General features: G+C 37.8%; 1 long non-coding RNA gene across 1 annotated transcript; it reads right to left on the bottom strand.

Annotated features, from left to right (window-relative positions):
- Positions 1-4,786: 4,786 nt before the first annotated feature.
- Positions 4,787-14,776, bottom strand: LOC116280492 (uncharacterized). Its single transcript, XR_012073104.1, has 4 exons — positions 14,715-14,776; positions 14,371-14,461; positions 6,614-6,732; positions 4,787-5,047 (listed from the first exon to the last, which is right to left on the bottom strand). It is a non-coding gene; the product is annotated as an uncharacterized lncRNA (long non-coding RNA).
- Between the last annotated feature and the right edge of the window lie 58 nt (positions 14,777-14,834).

The following is a 14,834-nucleotide window of genomic DNA, read 5'->3' as shown; positions in this document are numbered from 1 at the left end:
TCTACCTTAGTTCTCAGAAGTATGAATGCAACTGGATGGGCCAAAGACAGTGCCAAGCTTTTCACATGGCCCCTTATTTATTAATCACACGTATGAAACACCTAAGAGATTTTGCTAGTGAAGTGTAGCACTTAGGTTGAAATCCTGGCATGGTTCACTGCCACAGGGATGAAATGTAGAGCACCCCAGGGACCAAGCTTTTTTCCCAGCATGTTAAGGCCTGTTGTAACATTATTTTAGCTTTTGCTGTCTGTTCAATACAAGCAAGTATATAAGCAAGTAGTGAATTTAATTCATATTTGTCCTTGGCAAGTTTCCTTTGCCCTGCACCCCTCTCGACTACTTAGAGATTCACCCTAGCTGCCTCTTCCAACTCTAGTCTGAGGAGTGTCCTTTGTTACCCTGGCTCCCCACCACATTTACCCAGGAAAGGCCAAAACAAATAGCACTTTTGACAGACATTACAAAATGTCTGTCACTTTGCCAGGGGCTCCAGCAGACTCACAAGCCCTCAGGGGGTTTCTAGGGGTGAGCTGAGCCTCATATACAAATCTCCAGACTTTCTGGAGCTCTCTGCTGCTATGGATCAATGCTCTTCTTGTAGGTAGGAGGTGAAGATAATTTCAGGATGACTCTTCTGGCTCGTTTACCAAGCTTGCCTATGGGTCTCTGTCTGAGTATATGAGAAGCAGAGACAATGTCCCTTCAAGAGTAGCCAGGTAGGTAAATAAGTGGCTGCCCAGTCTCACCAGAAAAGCAACAGGACTCCAGATGCACTGGGTTATGCCTGTCCACTAAAACCCATGGTGTAATAATTTTAAGTCACGTTGGACTTTATTAAATAACAATGGAAAATCACCAGAGGGCTTTGAGAAGAGGAGATGTGTTTTTAAAAGGTTATTCTGGCTGCTCTATAGAATACAGATCAAAGAGGACAAGAATGGAAGTGAGGGGATGAGTCCAGCGTCCACTGTAGTGGTGTAGGTAAGAGAAGATGGTGGCTTGGTCTGAGGGACTGGCATGTGGGCAATGTCAATAGGAAAACAGTGCTCCAGTTCAGAAGAGTTTCTCTGAGGACCTTCTTTGTGGCAATAATCATACAGCAGAGCTTATCACAAAGGCCACCCCCAAATACAGCTGTGTTATCTCTGTGTAACACTGTGTCTATTAGCTAGCCCCTCCAGGCTTCAACTTTCTCTTCCATAAAATAATAGCTAATAGTAGTACTTTTGCCTCTGAGGTTATTTTGAGAATGAAAAATATCAATACCTATAAAGCTCTCGGAACAGGGTTTTACATGTAGAGTACAAATAAATACAGCCATTGTTATTAACTTTATTACAAAATGACAAATGGGAGGGCATAAATCAAAGTCTTTCAGTCACTCTAATATAACATGTCGGATAAAAAGACAACCTTGCTTTACTGCACCGGTAAATATCTGATCTATGATGAGCTAGTCCTCCTAATTACTGACTCTGGCCTTGCAGCACTATGAATGTCTCTATTGAACAAAATTTGGTTTAGCTCATGGCTGATTCCTGCCCTCAGAGTCAAAACACCGGAGTCTTTGAAAGACACAAGCAAGATTTTGTTATCCTAACAGAGTTATCCTTGCAGGGAGAAATTAGAGTATTTCTTCCCTTCTCTCCTTGAGTCCTACAGGATCTCTGATAGTGCCCATGTCTCTTCCATGGCTCCAGCTCTTGCTAGTAGCACCCTCATCCCTTGCCCGGTGATCACTGTTCCACCACTTAGCATGGTGCTGGGTTTTCCTCTGAGTCCAGCTGCTGGTTCCTGGTAACCACACATTCATATGTCCTACAGTCTGAAGGCGGTCAGAACTTCTCTGAGTTGCCTTCACCAACCCTTGTCTAGCTTCTCTGTTTTCTGTCACCTCGGTAATCAAGTCCCTGTATTAATCCTCTTATTTGAAAGTTTGAGGGTGGTTTCTGTTTTCCTGGCAAGATGCTGAATGATAGAACATTCATGGCATCAGTATATTCATGGAGTTGATAAAGCAGAACACATTGGCAAAGATCAGAGCCCGCTATTCATAGAATTACATAAACATTTGGAGGCAGGAAATCTCATAGGTGGATGGCGAGGGGAATACTTTATCTACCATGAGCTCCCACAATAATTTTAAATAATGCTTAAACTTTTGTTATAAAGATAATAGCCACTTATTTTAGAAAAAAAACAGAGAAGTGTCAAAAATAAAACCTTTTTTATTAGTTACTATTAATATACCTTTCCTGTATTGTACTTGGGTACTTGACAGTAGTACTTAGGGTAGGGGACAAGGGGAAGCAGTATTCATATTTAACCAATTAAATTTCAGTTTGTTAGATCTGAGCTATTTAAGAGAGCATACATACCAACTTAACATTAATTATATGATGGCAGAGTTTGAGAGAGGTGGGGAGGAGAGGAATGAGGATTTATTAAGCCTCTTTTGAACCCCTTGCCTGCTGAATAAAAGACCAGCAGGAGGCGGTGACAGTTACTGAGGAGGAACAAGCAGGCTCTGTAATCCAGGAGCTTTCTGCTCAGATGAACAAGAAAATACAGAGAGAGAGAGATCGTTCCTTCTAGGGGCAGAATAGATATATTCCTTTGAAATACACTGAGGTACGCAACCTCATATTCCACCTTAATTCCTAAATAATTTCTCTTCAGAGACACTCTCGAGCTTTGTCTTGTTATCCATGTGCATAGAACATTCCTTGTACATTGTATATAAGAATACCAGCTCACGTGGCTGTAATTAAATCTTATCAATTAAATGTATTCTTCATGGTATTTGATAAATCCCAAAGACCTCAAAAATATACATAATTAAATATACAAGAATCACTCAATTTGAAAGAACTTACCTCAAAAAATATAAAATATTCTAGAACTTGCAAGAATGTAGAGTTTATCACATCTGTCATTTAGCCAACCAGGAAAGTCTATAAGCCAACCAATAATCATTAATTCATCTATAAAACTCATCATTAAGCTGCATTCCTTAGTATCTCTTCATTACTTGTTTTCCTGTTAGTCTGTGTCACCTTAAGATTCCAGAAAGTGATCAAACAGCAAGTGAGGGTCTCATCCCAACTCTGAGGGAAGAACTACCTTCAGTTTCACAGAGGCTGCAGACAGCCCGCCTTCTGTGCTGGAGGCCAGAGAAGAGTGAACAAACTCACTCCCGCTGGTCAGGCAGAGTTGGCAACTCTTCTTAACGACTGAATCCCAAGGCCAAACAGCTCTGCAACTCCTTGTTGCATCAGCCTCAGTCCGGTGAAGCGCACTTGGCATGTCCTATTTTTTAAGATTTAAAATAATAATAGATTTTACAACGCTCTACTGCAGTAGTTTAAAATCAGGATGTGTAATCAAAGTCTACCTCAGTTTGAAGCTGATAATAAAACATCAAAAAGTATTACAAAGTTAGAAACTGACTAAGAGAAGGTTGTGAAAATATATGTCTGGTATAGAGTATTAGCTGTGTATAAAAGGACTTGGCTTAATTATATTGCTTTTGGGCCTGAAAAAAATATTTGATTTTAAATTCTTTCCACATTAATTCCTAAGTAATTTTTCTCCAAAGACATATCTCCTGAGCCTCTTCTTCCGATCAACAGCACAGAGCACCGTCTGTACACTACGTAGGAGAATACCAGGATATTACTCACAGATCTTTAATTAAATCATTTGCCTTTTTAATTCTACTTCTCTTCCTTTCAGTCTCCCTCTTCCTTCTTCTTATGTTTCTTTATTTAGCAAAAACCTGGTCTGTAACACTTCCTTAAGTTCCAACCCCAGTCCTGCTATTCACTCCTTTCCTTTTTCCACAAAGTACCTTAAAAACATATCTACACTCACTTCCTAGCTCTTTAAACTACTTGAAATCAAGACTTTATCACCACATTAAAAAATTTCAACTGTTATTTGTTAAAATTAGTGACAATTCCCCTGTATCTCTAGCAATTGACAAAATTGGCAATAACGCTGTTACAATATTAAGAAAATTCATCAGCTGTTGGAAACCAGTTATGACGTACAGTATCCAGAATGTAATCTGTGTGTTCCCATTGCATCATTCACAACTCTCTTTGCTGTTTTCTTTGAGGCATAGCCTGGTCTCAGTTGTGCAATGAGTAATTAGGAAAAGATCTGTGTTCAGTATGGAGTAAAGAGGTTCTAAGAGCAGCATTTCCTCCCCTAAATCTGGAATGGGCAGAGTGGTGGTCTCAGCAGCCTCAGAGCAGCCCCAGAACAGCCCCTCAGGGGGGATGAGGAGACCTGGCAGATGAGCCAACTGGAGGGCTTTGTTTCTAAGCACCCCTAGGGCAGTAAACCGAGAAACTCACAGGAAGAGCTGAGGGAGCTCATTTCTGGCAGGTTGGGAACCCAGATCAGTCCGGTTTGGGTTACATGTGTCCCTAACAAATTTAAAGAAGATTAAAACAAATTTGTAGAAGACTCAGACAATAGAAAACCACACAGTGAATTTTCTGAATTTTAATCAAACACAGTAAACATTTGTTCAGTGTTTTCTAAGTATAGGAAAAGAAGGAAGTTGTAGCCTGTGTTCTTGAGAAATCCGCAGTCTATAGTAAAAACTCCAAATAAAAAGAGGACATCATAAGGCCCTTGAAAGTAGCCCAGAATTTTATGGGAGCGCAGAAAAAAGAAAAATGTGTTTCTGAGATGGGGATTCAGGTAAGATTTAAGTGGACCTGTGAGGGATGTAGTGCTGGTGTAGTCTAAAGAAGAAACCAGATAACACAGATGCAGGTATGAAATCCATTTCTATTGTGCACCAGTTAGGAATTGTGCTCAGGTATAAGCAACAGAAACCCCAAGGTATAAATTAAGCTTTGGTCTTTTTACCCAGCAAGAATTTCTGGACGGCTGACAGTGCAGAATCTCCTTCCCAGTACCATCAGTGTCCCAGGCTCCTCTCGTTTTTCTCTACAGATTTTAGTATTAGACTCTCAACCTGGTAGTCCCAAGATGGTCCCTGCTTCCCCAGGCTTCTCAGCCCTACTTCCTAAAGAATAAGGAGGGAAGAAGGGACATGGAAGAGACAATACAATATTGCCAAAATGCCCAGCAGACTGCCACCTAAATCTTCTTGGCTAGAATGACATTAGAAAGCTCACTTTTTGCTACAAGAGAGGTTGAGATATATAGTTTCTTGCTTTCTTTTTTGTTTTAGTTAGTCACACTGTTTTACCCTTCCCCCCCCAAAAAAATCAGGGTTCTGCTAAAGGAAAAAAAAAGGAAGAAAGAGTATTAGGTTAGTAACTACCAGGATATGCCACGTACCACTTACTAGTTGTGCAGCCAGTGTACAAATTACTAACACTTCTGAATGTCAGTTTCTTCACCTGCGAACTGGTTATAATATCATCTTCCTAGTCGGCATTTGGGTAGGGATTAGAGTTTATATATTTAGGATGGTCCTGATATGGTAGCAGCACTGGGTCACATGCAGCTGCTTTTATTACTGTTTGGTTGGTTGGCTGGTTAGTTGCCATGTTGATTAGGAACTGAAAGAGGAGTCAGATTTCAGTAGGTAAATATTGGAAGAATGAAATTTCAGATGAAGGAAGCAAGATGCCAAAAACGTGGAATTAGGTAAAATACATAAGAAAATCTAGAGTGTGTTGAGAAAAGTTTGTGTAGTTTAGGAAGACTCACCCATGTGAAAGAGAAACAGTGGATGGTCAAGCTAGAAAGTTAGGTTGGAACTGGGTCATAAGATGAATGTTGGCAGTGGCAGGGACAGGGGTGTAAGAGCCAGGTCAAGGAGTTTGGATGTCTGAGAAGATAGTGAGGAATCTCTGAAGGTTTCAATGCAAGATTAAAGTGCAGGCTGTGCTTTATCCTGACCACTCAGACAGCGATGTATAAGATACTTAGGAGCTGGAGAGAAATCAAAGCAAGGGGAAGAGCAGGGAAATTAATTTGTATCCAAGCAAAACGTAATAAAAGCCTGAAGTAAGATAGTAGCAACAAAATGGAAAAGAGAGACTGATGCAGGTGTCATTTTTAAAGCACTAATGACAGAGTTTGGCATCCAGTAGGACATAAACGGTCAGGAAAAAAAGACGGTGCCAAGGTAGTGAGCTAAACTTCCAGTTTAGTGGTGTCATTACCCAGGGTGGAGCGTCAAAGAGCAGGCCAGGGAGAAAGAAGACCAAATTTAAAAGTGAAAGAATGGAGAGGGAATTGAAGGGAGGGGAGAGATGGAAAAGTACTGAGAACAGAAATGTTTATCCATGTAAAGTAAAATGTATAAAAGTAGTTGTATTCTATATGGTTGTTTAATCTGTAAAAAGAATTTTCTCAGGCAAATGAATGAATGTGCAGCAGCTAGATGCCTAATCCTAGTCACGTGCTAATCTGGCTGCACCGGGAGCTCCACCCTGTACACTTTAGAACAGTACTTGCCAACTGGATTAGCATAGAAATAGACCAAAAGTATGCAAACAGGTTCCTGAGGAATTCCCACTCCTTAGTTTTTCTCTCTCATTAGGATGCAAAGTTATGCCTCTGGAAATATTTGGGCACAGTTTGTCCTTCCCCGAGGCAGAGGGATGAGTTCATTTACCTCTTTGGTATCACTTGCAATGTTCAGATTGTATGATTGATTCTTCATTCTGGGCTCCGTTTCAGCAGTTAAACGGTCACAATGGAAACCCAAGGAGAAAGCAGACTGCAGAATCGCTGCTGGAATCAAGGCACTTTGTCACTTTGAGAAGAACAGACTAAGAAACACAAGAGGTCTATTGACAGAATTGTTTGCTTATCGTTTTTAGCGCCAGACATTTAAAACTGGGCAGGAAAGACCTTTGAAAAATGATAATCCCAGTTTAGAGTTAATAGCATGCTTTCATCTCCATGTCTGGGATTTTTGGTTATTGAGATTTAACATTGTATGTAGCCTCAAATCATCTAAATACATTCTTAAGGCTGCAGAAAGGGATAATTAGATTCTAGAATCATAATTTTGAAGAGTTATTCTGAAAACGATTTCAGTGAAAGCTTTTATACAGCTGCAATCCTTGTCATTAATTATTCATTATTATTTCAAGTAAAATGTTAGTTCATTTTAAGTCAGAAACTCCTTTAAAAAATGTCATGATATGGGTTTTCTTTCAGTATCACGGTTTACTTTAGTAATAATCATTTCTCCCTGAATGAAACTCTACAGGAATTTACTACAGTAAATTAAATTTACAGTATTTAATTTAGTATCTGTTGTGCCTCAGGCACTTAATTAGCACTGATGTAAAAAGGCACAATTTTATTATGCTAAATCATCTCACTAATAATGTGTGATTAGGACTGAATAGTTTCAGGAGTCAAAGTGATCATAAATAAATTCACATTAGAGGGTGGATGGATTAAAAATCATGTTTTTCTCATCTTTTTGATTTTTGTTACATGTGAGGTTACAGAACCCATGAACTTATGGCACTTAACCTAAAAGCAGTAAAAGTGCTAACCTGGGTATTAGCTGATACTCATAAATCACCTGATAGTAGAAAAAGTCTGCGGCACATCCTGAAGTTGGCAGCCATCTGCAACAAAACTAAGCAGATTTCTTTCCTCCTTCAGATTCCTGGAGATACTCAGTCTTTGAATCTCACTCTGAGGTTTCCAACTGCTAAAGGAACAATGTCTCAAAGGTATACAGGACCTTCCTTGCAGAATTTTTGGCAAAAATGCCAATGTAGGAAATAGGAGCTATCTGTTACAATCTTCTTCTACATTGCCATAACCACATATTTTATAGAATTAAAAAGTAAGGGTTAAGTCAAAGTCATCCAGTTAGAGATTAATTTTTTTAACACAAGTCTAATGTTCCATTTATTATCTTATTTTTATTACCTTAAAAATCACACTCAGCATATAAGTTAGTATCTGAACCAAGGTATCATGCCTTATAAGCAGCTTGTTTAATAAGCGCATTTGCTCAGCACATAATGCTGAGTTAAAAGAATTTAAAGAACTCAGATTTGGTTGCTTTTAGTAATTCTCATTATGACCTACTAAATTAAATTGCAAATTGAAATACAGCTGAAATAACTCTGTCACTGGTGCTGTCGTTATGACTAATGAAAAGATTTCTAGCTCAAATACTCATCTGCAGAACATTTATTTTCATGGAAATATTCCATTTGCCAAGTACTAATGAGACATGTGTAGGACTCAAACATTGTGTTTGAATTCTTAAGAAAAAATCACAGCTCTAGACTCAGAGAAGTGTGGGGATGTGGATGGGATTCCAAGCAGTTTTATTCCAATTATTTCTGATTTCAGTTAATGCTGTTGATCTTCAACTACATGTCAGAGGCTGTGCTTGACCCCTTCATGAACACGGTGACACCTAATATTCCCTCAAACATGGTGGGGTAGGCATGGCAATCTCCACTTCACAAATGACGAAATTTCAGGATTCTGAAACATAGTGTGATGTCTTATCCATAAGCTTCAGAGTAGCAAAATCAGTTGACATTGTCTGCTTCTGGCATTGGGGCCCGAATAAAAGGTAGTATATGATAAAATTTTAGTATTGGTTAATTAATTTATAAACTGGGCTGATAGTATTAGCAAACAAATAAATTTATACTTGAATAAAATGAAACTTTAGCAGGGCTATGGCAGTGGAACATATTGTGGAACTTTATATATTTCCATTTTGTTTAAATGTTTATCAGAGTAAATATTAATTGTAACTAAAACAAGTAAATTATAGGAAAATGGTGAACTTTGGTTAGATTTCTTTAAAATTTGGCATTGTCCTCTTGTTTTAATTTGATGCTGAGTCTTCCTAATATGTGTGGTGAAAATAATAATAATAATAATAATAATAATAATAATAATAATAATAATAATAGAAAACATGTATGTTTTATATACTCAAACATGTTACTACCTGCCATGTATGTTCTATATATATTAACTTACTTATTTCTCACAACTAGTTGATTTAGAGATTTCTATTGTCTCCATTTTAGAGATGAGGAAGTTGCATCACACAGAAAGTTCAAGAACTTTCCAAGCCGACACATGTAGCAAGTGACACACAACCCAAGCAGTATGCCTCTGAATGCAGACCCTTTAACCCTACTCTGTTGCTGTGCCTGTTTGAACTCCCCTACAGTGTAGTTCAATGACTTATGAGGCAATAGATCACTTTGATAGTTGTACTTTAGCACTGGGGTCCCAAACTCCTATTCTCTACCTGATTTAGTAATTAGAGAACCAAATTACATTCAATTCATTTCAACACATACTTGCTGAGAACCTGTCAGATGCCAGTCTTCTGGATGCTTAGGATTTATCAGCTACCTTTGGACAGATGAAGTGGTAGAAGACAGAAAAAAAAAAAATTCTTTGCCTGAATTCTCCATAAAAAAGCAAAGCCTGTGACCAAGGGTTAATTAAGTGTAAGTGGTTAATTTAGGAATATGATCTCAGTGGACAGGAGTTAGATGTGGGATGAGGCTGGGATAAAAGAAGAATGGTGGAAGAATCAATTAATGGATGCACTAAGTTGGCCACCACTCTGGTTGAGTACTGTTCTGTCCCTTGGGATACTTTATGAAAAGCGGCCAGGAACATCTGCCTGAGGGAAGAAAATGCTCACCTCCCATTGGCCAATGGTAGCCCTACAAGATTAACTCCCCCACCTTTAGGTTACACTGATTTTGTACTCAGCTGATTCCCAAAGGAAGTCTGCAAAGAAGCCCTAAGGCCAGAATTTAAGATGTGAGTCTACAATGAGGCAGGGTCAGATTTCAGACAAGCTATCTGAAGTTGGTCAAAGCCCTCAGGGAACCAGTGCCCATAGCCAAAGCTGGAATCATAGGTGAGGCCAGCAGAATGGAGAGCTTTGCACAAAGTGTGTTCACGGCAACAATGAACAAACAATAGTAAATCGCATAGTAATTGAGAAAGTGACAAATGCTATTGGTAAACAAAAAATAAAATAAAGCATTTAAGGAGGTTTGTAATGGAAGGGTTGAAAAAATTAGTCTGAAACTTAGATACATTGATCAGGGTAGCCCTCATTAAGAGGAAAGTGATTGAAGCAATGACCTGAAGGAGGTGAAGGAACAAGCCACAGAGATAACTGAAACTTAAAAATAATCTGAGTACTATCAATTATTAAGAACTGTTGAATAATTTCCATCTATGATCTTTTTACTTTAGTATTTCTGGTTGAGGGGGTGGGAGGTGGATTTTAAGTGTTCATGCAAATCCATTATTAACCAAAATTTTGGTTTGGTTTTTAGGCATTCCATTAACTTCTTTCAGTTTATTCTGTTTTTGTTTCTTTCATGTCAAATAAGGGAACCTTTTATCACTCTTAATTAAGAACAACACGGTCATAATGTAAAGAATGTTTCCAACCCAGAACCTCTCCCTTGATTCCAGACCTGCAGATCTAATTGCGGGCTTAGCATCTCCATTGGCGTGTCCCATAGACATGTCAAACTTATCAAGTTCAAAATTAAACTCCTGATGTCCCCCTCACTGCAAATGTACTCATTTTACTTTTCAGGTCAGTACAATTCCATTTTTTCAAGTTTTCAGTACCATAATCTTGGTGCCATCCTTGTTTCTTTTCTTTCCTTTAATTTCCATATCTGGCTTGTTATTAAATCATTTCAAAACACATGTTTCTATATTTCAAAACAGATGCAGAATTTAGCGACTTCCTCCTAGCCAGGGGCTTGGTTTAAGCCACCATCATCCCTTACTTTTATTACCACAATCACTTCCGACTGTCTCCTTACTTCCCCGTTACTCTCCTACAGTCTGTGAAAATTTGCTTCAGATCATGTCATTCCTCACTTCAAAGGCTCCAGTGTCCTCCTGACCCATACACAAGCCAAAGTTCATCTCTGACTGCAAGGTTTTGTATGTTCTGATTACTCATTACCTCTCTGACCTCATCTCCAACTCCTTTCTTGATCCAAGCAGATACAATGCCTGCCCTTAAGCCTTTGAACTTGCTATTTTTCCTGTCTGAAATGGTCTTCCCCCAGATATTGAATAATGATGTTCTTCAGTTCCTTCAGATTTTTCTCAAATGTCATATTCTCAGTGCCCCCGACCCCACCTCCCACTCACTCCCCACTCCTAGCCCCAGCTTGAGGACTAGCACAAATTTCCCGCCCAACACTTCCAGTTGCCCTTCTTCGCTTCACTCTCCTCCTTAGCATTTGTCACTTTCTAATACCTTCCTTATCTCTGATTTATTGTCTGCCTCCACCACTACCACATAAGCACCTGACACAGTGCCAAGCACATAATGTATGCTCAAAAAATTTTTTGCCAAATAAAAGAATAAACAAATAGTTTCAGAGACATCCATTTGCCTCCAGGATAGTTATGAAGATGACAGTAGAAATCCAGGGAAAAAGAAAACATTCAGCTTTTGACAACCAAGGTGTAATTTTTCAGCTAGTCAATAGACTTGAATGTCAAAATATGTTAAGAAACAAAATATTTTACAAATTTCTTTAGCTCCCAATAATGTATTAAGAATAAAGTTGAGCAAATTGCATGGCAGGGTTTTATTACAAACCATGAACCCATGATTTGGCATCAGCAACTTTCTTTCAGAAAGGAGGAAAGAGCAGAAAGCCTTTCTCTTCCTGAAGAGGTGATACTGGGAAGGAAAGGAGAGGCAGAGAAAACAACCTTCCAGATGTGTATTATGATCTACCTACACCTCTCAGGCTGAAAATCATGGGAGATAGGTACTAGTTGAGTTGAAGGGAGAACTGGAAGCAGGAGCTTTGGCCCTGTCTTTCACTTTGTACTCTGGGACCAGTAGGTACCGTGAGACCATCCTCTCGCTGGGGCAGGGAGAGAAGAGTTGTAACAGTGTTGATTGAGGTAGTGGGTGGAAATGGTTAAAAAGGTAGTTACAATGAGGAAATCAGTGCATTCCTCAAAGCAAAGAACTTCAAGGCAGGTACCAGGGAGCAAGTGAAAGACACAACTAGAACAAATAAGGGATTTGTAGTGCCATCTAAGATCAAGATAGCATGCAGTAAGAGGGCAAATAATTAGGTTCTGCCCTAGTCAATACAAATAGACCATAATTTCCTAGCCATAGATTTCACTGATGAACACCAACAAGACACCCATAGATTGGATCAGACTGGATCAGACAAGTCGATGGATGTCAGCCATCAACCATTGCAAATCCAAGCCAGCACAAAACCATAATGGGGCACTCCATCCCTCCAATGAGGACCCTAAATTTCCGCTTCATCTTGATGCCCTCTTATAAAGGAGACAGGCACAGGACACATAGTCCTGACTAAAAAAAGTTGATTTTTGAATTGACCAACAGTTTATCTAATTAAATTGTTTCAACTAGAAAGAAACTATCTACACTGAAAGAAAATGATATACTTTGAATTTGCAAATTGAAGTTTTCCCCACCCCAGTTATCCTCACTGAATTATTGAGGTCTCAGATGAATTGTATCCGTTATAGGTAAATAAAAAGCCACACACATTTTTTGGGTACATCCCTGTAATAATGAATTTTCTACCCTACAAAGCAGAAGCATCATCCCTTACCTACCTGACCAGAAATTAAAATACTATGGTAGATCCAAAATGAACCTAATTAATCAATTCTTCATACGTTACTTCATACCAATAATTATAGGGACAGGATAGAATTTCAAGTCTGTCCAGAGTCTTAGAGTCTACACTTAAAGACAAGAAAAATAAGCTTTCACAGTAATGGAAATGTTGGCTCTCAGCATAATCTGGAATGTATCAAATGTAAAAATATATATGTAGAAAAAATACACACATAGTTTAGTCTCCTTTCTTCTCCCATGGTTCCAATGAAATTCAGATACATTTTCTGTATATTCATCATGCAGTCAACCAACACATAAAGTAGGAACTGACACCCTAAAGTGTTTCTAAATGGAACACCACCCAAATATACGGTCCTGTGACTGCAGGTAAAAAGTACAAATCAGGATATCCCTTAATAAATGTAATACTTATGAATGAAAATATTTTCTTTGAAAATAATATAAAATTTCTTATTTTTATTTAATGGCAATTTCTTCCTTTAACTCTGTGTTTATCTGGAAGAGACTAGTTCAGTGTCATCTGTAACAGGATCTCAGCTTTTGCATTGATCATGTAATAAAGAAGTTGAACCTGTCATTTGCTGAATTTAATTGCTATTTTTGAAATAAAAATAAGGAGTTATATCCTGTTGTTGTTTTTGTTTGTCAATAACTGGTTAGGAAGAGTTTCCTGGCTAAGCAATTAAGCTAATACCATAGTAATTTCTTAAATTATAGATTGGTATCCAAGATCTACTGAAGAAAATTGATGGTCATGAAGACTTATTGACTAACCAAGACCAACTATTCTATCCAGCTTATAAAATCTCCAGAATAAGGCAGGCAAGATAATTTAAATATTATTTGACAAAATATAATTTGATCCTGATTTTCAAGTCATTTAAAATACTGTAACTGGTTTTACTGTGTACATAAAAATGAAAGTCATTCTATAAGAAATCCAAAGGTAAAGCAAAATATATACATATTTCATTGTTCTTTTTCCATGTGCAATTTACTAAAAATAATTAGCTCATGTTCCTTATGAAAAATAATTTAAAAATAAATTTTTTTCACTGTTAATACCACTATCTTCCTATTACTCCTACTGACCACATTCTACACTCAACCATTGATATTTACTCCTCTTCCCCCAGTACCAGCTCTCACTCACTCAATCACAGTTGTTCCTAAATAAGTAGCATATCATAGTCAAAATGCATATTCTCTCAGCTTTCTTTAGTATAGAAATGACTAGAAGGGAATGTAGATATCAAAGCTATCAATGAATTTACTGATTGGAAAATACTGTTGCAAATTTAACACAAGTAAGACAATGATAAATTACCAAGAAATAGACCCAGTGATTTTTATGTTCAAACAGAGTGATAACCTAAATTAATTAGTTGATTTAGAGAAATTTAATCTTTTCCTCTCATTTAACAGAAATTTCCAGGACCAAGAGCAAAGTAATCATCAATGTTGCCATTTTAAGATTTTTAAAAGCTAATGGTTTAAAAAGAAAATTAAAACAACATGTTGGAGTAAAAATTCAAAGTTAAAAAATTATCAGAATAAAATTATAAAAAGTTAAGTGTGAAACCTAAAGTAGATTTAATTATATTTTTGATCATATATCACTTTTTAAAAGTTGAAAACATGACTGTAATACAAATATAGTGTTAACTGAAGAAAAACACATAACCTAAAAGTTGCAATTTATGTGTTATTCAGAGAGTACTTACTGCATACTATAGTCTGGGAGACAGGCTTTCAGACGGCTCTGAGGAATCGCTTCAAAGAAGAGGGAGGAGCCAGGATACATTGGCATTTTTGCTAGAAAAAAAAATGTAGTCAAACACCAGAAGATTATTGCCGATCACAAAAGACAGACATTTCAAGTTAATGACTTTGTTGCTTTTCTATGTATGAGTAGAAGCAAGAGTTTGGGCTCATTGAAATTATTCCTTAGATATGCATCTTAACTATCTAGGGCCAGTATCCTGTTTTCCTCCATCCTGAACTGCCCCCAGGCCTCACCGTCCTGGTGGCTGCTGTGCCTAAGGGCTTGATGGTGGGCAACACTTACTGTTTATCAGAATGGCAGGCAGTATTTTTTTTGTCTGCAAAAGAATAAACATGTGTCAAAGATTTTCTTAGCTCATTAATTAAGGAAACAAGATGTTAAATCTGGTTCCAGAGTCAGAAA

This window comes from Vicugna pacos, chromosome 5 (genome assembly GCF_048564905.1).
Source record: "Vicugna pacos chromosome 5, VicPac4, whole genome shotgun sequence".
NCBI lineage: Eukaryota > Metazoa > Chordata > Mammalia > Artiodactyla > Camelidae > Vicugna > Vicugna pacos.
Note: the sequence above shows the minus strand (reverse complement) of the source record. Positions and strands in the feature narration are given on the sequence as shown.